The sequence below is a fragment of the Hyperolius riggenbachi genome, chromosome 3 (genome assembly GCF_040937935.1).
Source record: "Hyperolius riggenbachi isolate aHypRig1 chromosome 3, aHypRig1.pri, whole genome shotgun sequence".
NCBI lineage: Eukaryota > Metazoa > Chordata > Amphibia > Anura > Hyperoliidae > Hyperolius > Hyperolius riggenbachi.
Genome location: NC_090648.1, coordinates 185,307,588 through 185,319,707, shown reverse-complemented (window position 1 = coordinate 185,319,707; position 12,120 = coordinate 185,307,588).

The window sequence follows — 12,120 nt, the reverse complement described above, 5'->3', positions numbered from 1 at the left end:
TAAACTGCAGTTCAGCCTTCCAGACTCCCGCAGTTTAGGGTGTGATTGTGAGAAACTTAATGACTGCTGCAGCTGTGTTATATAAAAAAATTATGTCTGTGTAAATCACAGCCACACTGCCCGGAATAGCATAGGGGTTTTAAAACGTAGTGCAATTACAATAACCTATATTTCATGTATGAGTGAGTTCTTGGGTCATGCAGGTAATGACTACATTCTGTAAATAAAGCGTGTGCGAGTACCTGAATCTGTGCATTTTGTGCCTTATTCATGAAAATACAACTTACTATATAGTACGTCAAGTGCATTCAGTATAGCACATCTTATGTGTGTCAGAAATATCTAGATGGAGCTTTTTTGATCACTGCGAAGGAGAAATAGAACACAGGTTGCACCCGGAACACTACTTAAAACTTTTTTGCGCCAGAATGTTAAGGAGCTAACAAAATGGGAAATTTACGTAAAATATCTTAAGCTATATCAGCACCTGGTAGAACTGTGCAATGTGTTTACAAGTACCTCTCTTTCACTGATGTTTAACACAGATGTCTTTTTTTTTTTTTAAACTTAAAAGATGTGTGTAAACCACGTTTATCGAGCTAACGTTACGTAGACTGTTTTCAAAGCTGAGGTTGGATTTTAGTATTACACAGAAAGAACGTTCAGTCGCGTTTGTGTCTAACTAGATTATATTTTATACAAAAAAAAGGGAAATAAAGTTCATTATTCCACTATTTTTTTTTATATTAAAAAAACGGTCTATTAAAAAGCCTATAAAAATATGTTGAGCTGTATTTCTTGTGGCCAAAGCTGAGAACTCTAATTTTTAGATTTTGGGGCAATATTTTAATTTAATTAATACCAGTTATGCAATCTATGTCAAAGTTGTCATTCAGTTATTTCGTTGGGTGAAAATGCAAATGTGTTTTCATGTGTAAGGTTGTGGTGTGAGCACTAAAGAGACTGAACAAGCCAAACCACAAACTCTGTTAACCTGGATAACATTGTACTGCCTTGTAGATCGTAATGTGAGTTCTATCAGTATTTATGTTGATGTTTCTAACATTCAATCTAGGCTAAACAATAATTTAATTAAAGAAAAAGTGCTTTATCCATTTGTGCAAAGGTAAAAAAAAAATCAGATTGTATCTTTTTTATATTTGTCCAGCATATAAAAGTAACCATTGAAATAAGTTGCTCTATCCTGTTATGTAGAGTACTTTAACGTGTAGATATCTTGTAAAGTTGTATTGTGAATGTGTAAATAATTCTGTACTTTTGGGTTTTTAACACCGCATGTAAAGTTAAAATAAAATACTGAAATTAACCCTTTGGACCTTATTTGTGTTTTATTATGGCTAGAACACTATATACCGTATTTTTAGGACCATAAGACGCTCCTACGTTTTTAAAGGATACAAAACAGGAAAAAAAATATATAAATATTAAATCCAGTGTGTCTCTGGTGTAGGAGCATCTTATGGATCTTCTCCCCCAATTATTATGATGCCCCTTGTACCTTTTGTGTGCCTGTGTACCCCCTTTGTACAGTATGTCCCCTTAGTACCTCTTGTGTCCCCCTTGTTTGCATTTGTGCCCCCCTTATACCTTATGTCCCCCTTGTGTGTTCTCCACTGCCCCAGTGTCGGTATTCTGGTGTCCTCCCAAATAACACATACTGCAGTGAGAGGGGAGCACCATCGGAGCTGTGAGCATGGAGGCTCACTCAGACTGGAGGTTTAGGTTTAAACTAGCTTGCCTGTAATGTTAGGTGGTCTCAATGTGGAAGGTAAGTGCAGTGTGCCAAACCACACCAGACCAGTGGAGTACAAGTGTTTCCCATTCATTCAGAAGCCACAGAGTACAAGTGTTGTTCATTCAGATTCCACAGAGTGCAAGTGTTGCCCATTCAAAAGCTGCGGACGCTGGCGTCATGTGTCCGCTGTACAATCAAATGATTGACAATGCTGGAGGCTGCTGGTAATAGATGCTGATGCCCTTGCAGGCGGGACCATTGGGGCCAATCATTGCAGTTGCTCATTAGCAGTCAGTGCACTGATTGGTCCCGCCTGCGAGACCATAGGCGCCCATCACCAGTAGCCTCCAGCACTGCCGCCCATTCAAATGGATAGTGGACACATGACGCCAGCGTCTACAGCTCACTGCTTCTGAGTGGGCAACACATCAGCGGCTTTTGAATGGGCAACGCGTCCGTGACTTATGAATGGGCAGTGCGTCTGTGCCTTCTGAATGGGCAACACTTGCATTCTGTGGCATCTGAATGGACAACACTTATACTCTGCGTCTTCTGACTGAATGGACAACACTTATACTCTGCTGGTCCGGTGTGGTTCGGCATGCTGCACTTGCTATCCACATTGAGATCACCAAACATTACAGGCAAGCTAGTTTAATCGGCAACCTCCAGTCTGAGTGAGCTTCCATGCCCACATCTCCGGCAGGGTGCTCCCCTCTCACTGCAATATGTGTTTGTGGGGGGACACCTGGCGCTATATTTGGACCATAAGACACACTGACTTTTCTCCCCCAATTTTGCAGGAGGAAAAGTGCATCTTATGGTCCAAACAGTTTGGGAAATATAATAGTTTTAACATACATTTAATGATGCTACTTGTAGCTGCCTGACATATTAGGGGCAGATTCACGAAGCTGCGCTGCAACGGCAACGTGAGCTATATGACTGCAGCGCGAGCTAAATACAGGGCTGCACGCTAAGCGCGGTCATGCGGCATAGCAAGCCATCCTTAGTTATGCGCCTTGTTTACATAGTAATGCGCGCTCCTGGGTGCTGTGAAGTATCACTACCGCGATACTTCACTAGAGCGAACACTCCTATGTTAATTAACATAGTAACTATGTCAATTAACATAGGAGCAGCCGCACTAGTGAAGTATTGCTTTCACGATACTTTACAGCACCCAGGAGCGCGCATTACTATATTAACATGGCACGTGACTAACCGGATCCAGACCGACGAAGTTTGAATCTACATCCAGCAGGTGGCGCTGTGGCCCTGACTGGACGTAGGATCAACGTCCCATTAACCACGCATCCCCGTTGATCTCGCCGCTTTGACCCCGTTGCAATTAGCTCGCCCTGTTGTCTCTTATGTGCAGCTCAGGAGCCGTTTTCATTGGCTTCTGGCCCTGTCATCACTGTAAGCCAATTCCATTGGCTTACATTGATTGACAGGGTCAGGAGCCAATGAAAGCAGCTCCTGACCAGCGCACAGCGCTCTGCCATCATAGAGACGGCAGAGAGAGGAGCCTTCAGCGGGGACAGAACAGCAGGAGCAGTGTATTTTTGCGGCGATTCATCGGGAAACTGTTTTAGTGTACCAGCAGCTTCTGGTCCTAAAGGGGGCAGAGGCTGCTAGTACCGAAGTGGTTAAGGATGGCTTGCTATGCTGCATAACCGCGCAGCCCTGTATTTAGCTTGCACTGCTGTCATGTAGCTTGTGCTGCTTTAGCAGCGCAGCTTCATGAATCTTCTCCTTAGAATAACGTTACCTCTGCTCTGGACACAAATGCCTCCTTTGCAAACCATCGGTTTTGCCATGCCACAGAATAGTCAGCTGGAATATTTTGCTGAAACAACATCCTTCTATGAAGCACTGTTGTCAGTGGTCAGACACGCATGCTTTTATCTCATAACTTTACAGTGCAAACCTCTTTTGAATACTCTCAACTCTCTACACCTCTTACTGTATATTACTCTTTAAAGTGGACCATGCGCGTATGAATAAAACACACTATTATCGGGCTTAGCGGAACAAAGTAGCAGGAAAAAAAAGGTCTAAAAACTGACCACTTGTGCCATAAAATCTAGGCATTGGTTGGCCACACCCCTTTTCTGAAAAACTGCCATGGCAGTGTTCTGTTTTTTCAAACACTTCTAAAATATTGTGTCATTTGTAAATGGGAGGAGCCTCATAGTGGGGTTGTAGAGGTACTCTGCTTTTACCTGTGCCGCTGAACCAGCCTATCTCAGAGAGGAGAGGAGAGAAGTACCTCAGTACCATCCACAGTATACATATGCTGCTTAATGAAGCAGTCAGCTGTTGCTGCATTAGATATTAACCACTTAACAACTGAGGGTTTTTACCCCTTCAGCATCCGGGCAATTTTCACCTTTCAGCACTATTTCCATTAATTCGCCTATAACTTTATCATTACTTATCACAATAAAATTAATTATATTTTTTTTTCCGCCACCAATTAGGCTTTCTTTAGGTTGGACATTATGCCAAGAATTCTAGATGTTTTAATGGGAAAATAGGAAAAAAATTGGGAAAAAAATAATTTTTCAGTTTTCAGCCATTATAGTTTTGTAAATAATGCATGCTACCGTAATTAAAATCCATGTCTTTTATTTGCCCATTTGTACCGGTTATTACACCGTTTAAATTATGACCCTATCACAATGTTTGGTGCCAATATTTTATTTGGAAATAAAGGTGCATTTTTTTCAGTTTTGCTTCCATCCCTAATTACAAGCCCATAATTTATAAAGTAACAGTGTTGTACCCTCTTGACATAAATATTAAGAGTTCAGTCCGTAAGGTAACTATTTATGTATTTTTTTTTTATTGTATTTTTTTTTTTTACAAAAAAATAAATAATTGGTAACAATTGGGGGAGTGTGGGAGGTAAGGAGTTACTTTAAAATGTAAAAATATGTATTTGTATGTGAAAAATGCTTTTGACTGTAGTTCTACTATTTGGCCACAAGATGGCCACAGTAATTTTTTGTGTATGGTCCTGTAAGCGTAGCAAGTACGCTTACAGGAAGTGTAGTGAGGATGGGAATTTTTTTTTTTTCACAATGCTCGCGCAGCTTCTCATGGAAGCAGCCGATCATTGCTGCAGGGACTTAGATCAACGAACGGGAACAGTTTTCCCGTTCATTGATCTCCGGGCAGGGCAGGGGTGCGTATATGGGAATGGGAGAGGGACATAGAAGCCAGCATTATCACAGACCTGACACAGCTCATAGTCACCCCCCCCCCCCCCCCCGGGTGCTCTCCTATCACCCAGGAAGCCCAGCTCTGGGGTGTTAAAATGCTGCAGTTATTCCTGTACTCTTACAACCCCCACATAATCATGCAGCAGCTTCAGGGACGAAGGAGAGAGAGAGCTCCCAGCTGTGAGTGTATCCTGTACAAACAAAGCAGCATTAGGGAAACTGATCCAAGCATCAGGAACAGGCAGTGTGTGAGCTGTAAGTGAGCAGAATCATGTCTGCATGTTCTGCTTTGAACATACTTCTCCCTCTTCTAAACATACCTCTCCCTGCAGTGCCTCTCCCCCCTTCCTTCGCATAGCTACCTCTTCCACAGTCTTACTCCTTCTTCATTCTTGATTGAATTGCCCAGGTTCCTACAGTGCTCAGCCCCGCTCTTAAGTGTCACATGAAGAGGAGGGGAGGGGCGTTCTCCTCTCTATGCATGCAGCCAGGAGAGACTGGGGACAGCGCAGCAGACAGCTGGTTACCGATAAACAGCTGATCTGCTCTGCTCATCATCCCCGGCAGTCAGCCAGCCAGCACTGCAGCCGGCAAAGTGGTGAGCGTAGCATGAACACAGGGGGGGGGGGGGGGGGGAGCAAGCCAGGCACAACATAGACCTGCTCCTTGCGCCCACCCAGACTGCAGTGACCTGCGTCCAGCCTCATGAGCCTATGTGTCGGCACGGCCCTGGTCACAAACCTGGAATAAGGTGTTCAGTCAGGCAAGAGCCAACACATCTGATCTGCAATCTCATTCTGGGCCAGTGACTTAAAGTATTAGACACCGAGTATCAGCACTGAAGTCAGGCAAATGTGTACGTGTAGCGTGTGTACAAGTATCCTCCAAGGTCTGCAGAGGTTGCTTCATAATCTGGCATGTTGAATCTCTAAAGGGAATCTAAAGTGAAAAATTTACTTCAGGTTAGATACATACCTATGTAGAAGGAAGGCTCTAGACACCATAGAGCCTTCCTGGTCCTCAATCCATCCCATCGTTTCTGTGCCATCCTCATTTTAGGTCTTCATCACTCCTCGAGGAGCTGTCAGAACCACTTGTGTCCCCAAGTACTTCCAAAAATGAGTGCATCCATACTGCGTATGTACAAGCTTGGACTTGTGTGTGCACAGTGCTAGTCTTCAGAACTACTCAAGGATGGGAGTACTTCCAAAGAAGAGCACATATGTACTGTGCACACACAAGTCCAAGCTTGTGCATACGCAGTATGGATGTGTTCATTTTTGGAAGTACTTGGGGACACAAGTGGTTCTGACAGCTGCTCGAGGAGTGTTGAAGACCTAAAATGAGGATGGCACAGGAACGACGGGACGGACCTAAGTATTGCCATGAATTATTTGATCTAGCAGGTTAAATAGCTTTCACTGGGGCGAGCATAGAAATGACAGGATAGCCCAAGGACTAGGAAGTCGCTATGGTATCCAGAGCCTTCCCTCTACATAGGTATGTATACAAACTGAAGTGAATTTTTCACTTAAGATTTAACATGCCGGATTATGAAGCATCCTCTGCAGACCTCACTCAGTAGACACTTGTACAGACGCTAGATTCTCAGCCAACAAGGCCCCAACCATCCTCCTCAACCAAGAACAATCCAGTATTAGTACTGGCCATTAGATTTATATTCAGAACCTTCCCATCAGCTCCTCTTTCACTGATTTTACCAAACTGACTGATCAAAAGCTGTCCTATTTAAATCCCTGTCTTACCTCACTACCTGTTACATTGATCTCATCCCTTCCTTCCTTATTCCTTTCTCATACCTGCCTTAACTTGGGTTTTCAACCTGTCATTTTCAATTTTCAGCTCTTTATTTAATTTATTTGCTGTTGTAGCATAAATAATAATGTAAACCCCACTGGACCCTTCAGTGCTCTGTAGCAATGGGACTGTTTATTTTCCTCACGTCTTATCCAGACTGCTTGAACAGCACATTCCCTTAAATCTAATAGCTTATTTACTAAATTGATCTTTGATCAATTTTAGTCTGGTATCCATTCCACTGACGCCACCTTTTGCTAAAGTAACCGTTTACCTAATCCCTGTAATCATTTTTGTTTATATAGAGACTCTTCTTTCTTCCATGTCTTAATAACTTTCACAAAAATGAGCTTATACTTCAGTGAAGGTTTACATGATGGGGAATGAATGAATAACTGAAGCTGGGTGCTGGAGAGGGAGCAAGTGCATGACTGGGGGTGCTGGGGAGGGAATGAGTGCATAAATGAGGGTTCGGAGGAGGGGGGATGAGTGCATGACTGAGTGCTGGAAAGGGAGCAAATATAAGACTGAGGGTACAGGCAAGGGAATGAGTGCATGACACAAGGTTCCTGGTGAAGGTGTAAGTGCATAACTGAGGGTGGCAGGGAGTAAAAGCATGCATGACAAAGTGCTGGGGAGGGAAGGTGCAAGCACTCATTTGCTACATAAGGCAAATGGAGCTGTGTGCGCAATGCATGCTACGTTACTAATTATTATTATTTATTGCATTTATAAAGCGCCAACACATTATGCAGCTCTGGACAATAAATAAGGATGCATACATTGTAAACAAGGGGTGAAACAGACAGTGAGGTAGCAAACGTTTATACAACAGCACAAGGTTGTACATGAAAACAGGGTATAAGATGCATTTTACAGAGACCCGGCAAATCAAGTCCGAGTTAGTCCATGAGAACAGTGTCATAGCTGCGGTTGCAAGATTAAGAAGGACACACTAAGGTGGGGGGAACGTTGCCAAAAGCTTACAATCTAAAGGATGGGGAGGGACACATGAGGTAGGACTGTGGAAAAGGTAAATATCATTTATAAATTCTGTAAATATCAGTAAAATAGTTGTGCGCTTTCTGCCTTTCTAGCGCATACACAGTGTGTATGGCTTTTGAGTTCTATTTTTTTTTGGGTGTTTTTTTTTCTGGTTTTTAATTTTAATAAGAACTGTTTCTGCTGTAATGAACAGAGATCTCTACTAGTGTGTGTGTGTGTGTGTGTGTGTGTGTGTGTGTGTGTGTGTGTGTGTGTGCCCCCACAAACACACACATACATCCTGACATCTATATTAATGAAGAATGCATAATGTTATGCATGATATTTAAGGGCCCGTTTCCACTTGACCCACCATCTGCGAGACGCGTGGCAGCACTTCCGGGTCTGTGGCTATGCAGACGAATCCCATCAGCTGTGCCATGCACGGCTATTATGGGATTCCAGCCTCCCGCACCATTTCGGATGGCAATGCCGGCCGAATCGCTAGTGCAAGCAATTACGCCGGCAGCGCCATTGTGCCCTATGGCAGAGTTTCCTTGCACGATTTGCCTGCAGGGAAGCTCTGCGGATTTGGAGTGGAAACCGTGCCAGTGCAAACGGGCTCTAAGTGTTTCAGTGTATTTATTATTATCATTTAGTATTTATATAGTGCTGACATCTTCCGCAGCGCTGTACAGAGTATATTGTCTTGTCACATGACTGTCACTTGACTCACAATCTAATCCCTACCATAGTCATATGTCTATGTACATATCGTGTAGTGTATGTATTGCAGTCTAAGGCCAATTTTAGGGGAAAGCCAATTAACTGTATGTTTTTGGGATGTGGGAGGAAACCAGATTGCCCGGAAGAAACCCACGCAGACACGGGGAGAACATACAAACGCCACCATGTATCATCTCAGTATGGACTATTTTATATTCATAAATGTTTATATTTCAATTTCATAATAACAAAAAAAACAAAGTCGACGTGTAAAAATTACGCAAGCCCAATTCAATTACAAGTGAAAACAAATTCCTAGTGCCAGTGAAATTGTTGGCACACATCTCACAGACTTTATCGATCTAATAACTAATGTAACACTTGTGAGGCATGTGATGCCTGTGTGAATAGGAATTTGCCTGGGACATTAACACATGCTTGAGTGTTAACACAAATGACTTTTCGTTAGGATACAGGTATTAAGCATATTGATTGCTGTTGCTGAGCTTTAGTTACAAACCACAAATTACATCTACTGCTCTGCCATCCCTGTATTTGTCACTGTTATTATTTTTTAGGATTTTTTAATGATTGTTTTAAAAAAAAAAAAATGTGATCCAACACACGCACACACGACCCATTTTTATACTATTATCCACCCACCATACAAGTTGGTATAACCAAATTTGCTGAGCCGAATAGCATAAGGATTCACTGACTGAACAATACCAGCTCACATAGTTACATTTTCAATGATTCGTGTAAAGACACTCCCGTTTCAATTGTAAAGTGAGCTTTCATAATTTCAGCTTGATGATCAGTAGTGACTATTAATCCATGGTACATAGCAAGATACATTACAGCTCAGATACTATAGTAAATATAGCAAAATATTATACGTAAAATTGTTTAAAGGGAACCAGAGATGAAGCACCCTCATGTATTTTACCATTTATATCAGTGGGAACATTAGAGAAAACACCTTCCCTGCTCTCTGTTTCATTCTTCACTGCTCAGCCTGTAAAGCCAGACTGAATGGTCAGTCGGGGATTTTATCAAAGCTGACAATAAGCAGGCTGAGCAGTGAAGAATGAAACAGAGAGCAGGGTAGGTGTTTTCTCTAATGTTCCCATTTATATATATGGTAAAATACATGAGGGTGCCTCGTCTCTGGTTCACTTTAAACAGATCTAGGGATGCACATCTGCAGGGTGCTCTGCAGCACTAACCTGCAGTGTATATACAATGCAGCCAGCAGTCATAGAGGTGCACACAGAGCTGTAACACATGACCCTCCAGTGGAATTTAATGGCATTCCTGCTGTGTCTGTAATGGTGCACTGTAACCCTTATATGAGAGCTCCATGCATTGGTTTCAGGTTACTGGATAGTAAATGCACGCTCTCATACTGGCCTTTCAGTGAATGAAGCATGAGTAACATACTGTGTAATTTAGATAATTGCTTTATAGTTCCCCTATCGCTTACAGGTGCTAGCGGTATACAGATTATTCTGCAGGTGTTCCAATGCTGAGATGAGCTGAAGCTGCAAAGATCGCATCACGAGCATATGACAGACGAGGGAAAAGTTGCATGAAATACGGGAATTGGAGAAGTGGGGATGAAAGCAAGGGAAATGTGATAAAGTATGCCTTTATCAAGATTATTACTTGAAATAGCTCTTGATATCACTGCAGCCATATCTCCCGGTCCACTGCAACCTCGATCAGCCCAGCTGGTAAAGCTTTGAACAGAGGAAGTAAAGTGATAATTGCTTATCCTTATCCTCAGCTATAAAATGATTTGTTTTGTTGTTTGGCCCAGGAAATCTACACGAGTAGACACCAACATGGTGAGAAAAGTTAAACCAGAGAATGAATAGCACCACACCCACAACATGGCCCTAGTGACACAAATACAAAGATGGAAATTGCTGTTATTTTCGTCCTAGTTGTGCCTGCAGTCACATTGCCATGTAATGACTACACATAGCTGCAAATACCTCCGGAAACATAATTAGTAGTAGTATTTATATAGCACTGACATCTTCCACAGCACTGTACAGAGTATATGGTGTTGTCCCAAACTGTCCCTCAGAGGGGTTCTCAATGTAATCCTTACCATAGTTATATGCCCATCTTAGCCTAGGGTAACTCTAGGAGGAAGCCAATTAACACATCTGTATGTTTTTGGGATGTGTGAGAAGACCAGAGTGCCCAGAGGAAGCCCACACAGACACGGGGAGAACATACAAACTCTGTGCAGATGGTGCCCTGGCTGGGGTTTGAACCGGGGAAACAGCACTGCAAGGTGAGAGTACTATCTGCTACACCAGTGTTTCTCAGCTTTTTCAACCCAGGTACCCCCTATCGCAATTCAGTTCCAGCCAAGTACCTCCCCACGTGTGTGTGTGTATATATATGTGTGTGTATATATATATATATATATATATATATACCCCCCACTTCAGGTATAGGTGCCCCCAGTATAGATAGATAGCCATGTATAGGTGCCCACGCCCAGTATAGGTGCCCCAGTATAGCTAGGTATAAGTGCCTCCAGTATAGCCAGGCATGAGTGGGTGCCCACAGTATATCTAGGTATAGGTGCCCTCAGTATAGCTTGACATGGGTGCCCCCAGTATAGCCAGGCATGGGTGCCCCCAGTATAGCCAGGCATGGGTGCCCCCAGTATAGCCAGGCATGGGTGCCCCCCAGTATAGCCAGGCATGGGTGCCCCCTGTATAGCTAGGCATAGGTGCCCCCAGTATAGCTAGGTATAGGTTCCCCCAGTATAGGGGGAGCATGCCCACACAGCAGCGGGGAGGGGGATCCACTCCCCCCCCTCCCTTTACCTTGGGCTTCCCCATAAGCGCTTCCCCCTCCGACACTCATTAATAGCAGCAGCGACGGCGGCATGGTAAAAGGAACGCACACTTACTTCTGCATTCCACGCCGGAGGTCCGATCTTCTCTGAGCCTGACGCTACTTCCTGATATAAAGGAAGTAGCATCATCACTGATAGAGAAGGACCTCCGTCGTGGAACACGGAAGTAAGTCCGCGTTCCTTTTACCATGCTGCTATTAATGAGTATCGGAGGGGGAAGCGCTGATGGGGGCGCCCAAGGTGAGGGGGGGGTGGACCCCCCTCCCCACCGCTATGTTTGGGCATGCTCCCCGTTCTGCGTCCCCTCGTCTGTGGTCTTGCACAGCCACTGGGGTACGCATACCGCGTGTTGAGGAACACTGTGCTACACCACTGTGCTGCTTAACACTAAAAGTACATGTTCCACCCAACATGAGACAAAACAACTAATCTCACCCACATGGGTTATGAAAGTGGAGTTCACTGTCCCCGCCCTACTTACACGGCAATAAAACATGACGGTTTCGATTTTTTTTCTTTGAATAAAATGTATTTTTAAATAATTTCAAAGCACTTTTTGAATAAAATTTGTTTTTTTTTATATAGGAATGTTTCAGTTCCAGAGCCCTTTCCTACTGGGGTGTTGCAGTGCGGTAAATTTTCCGCCCCACGGCCCAGGGCAATGAAAGTCTATAGGAGTCCCACACTCCTCACATTGCGCTGCACCAGTAGTGCCCTGTCTA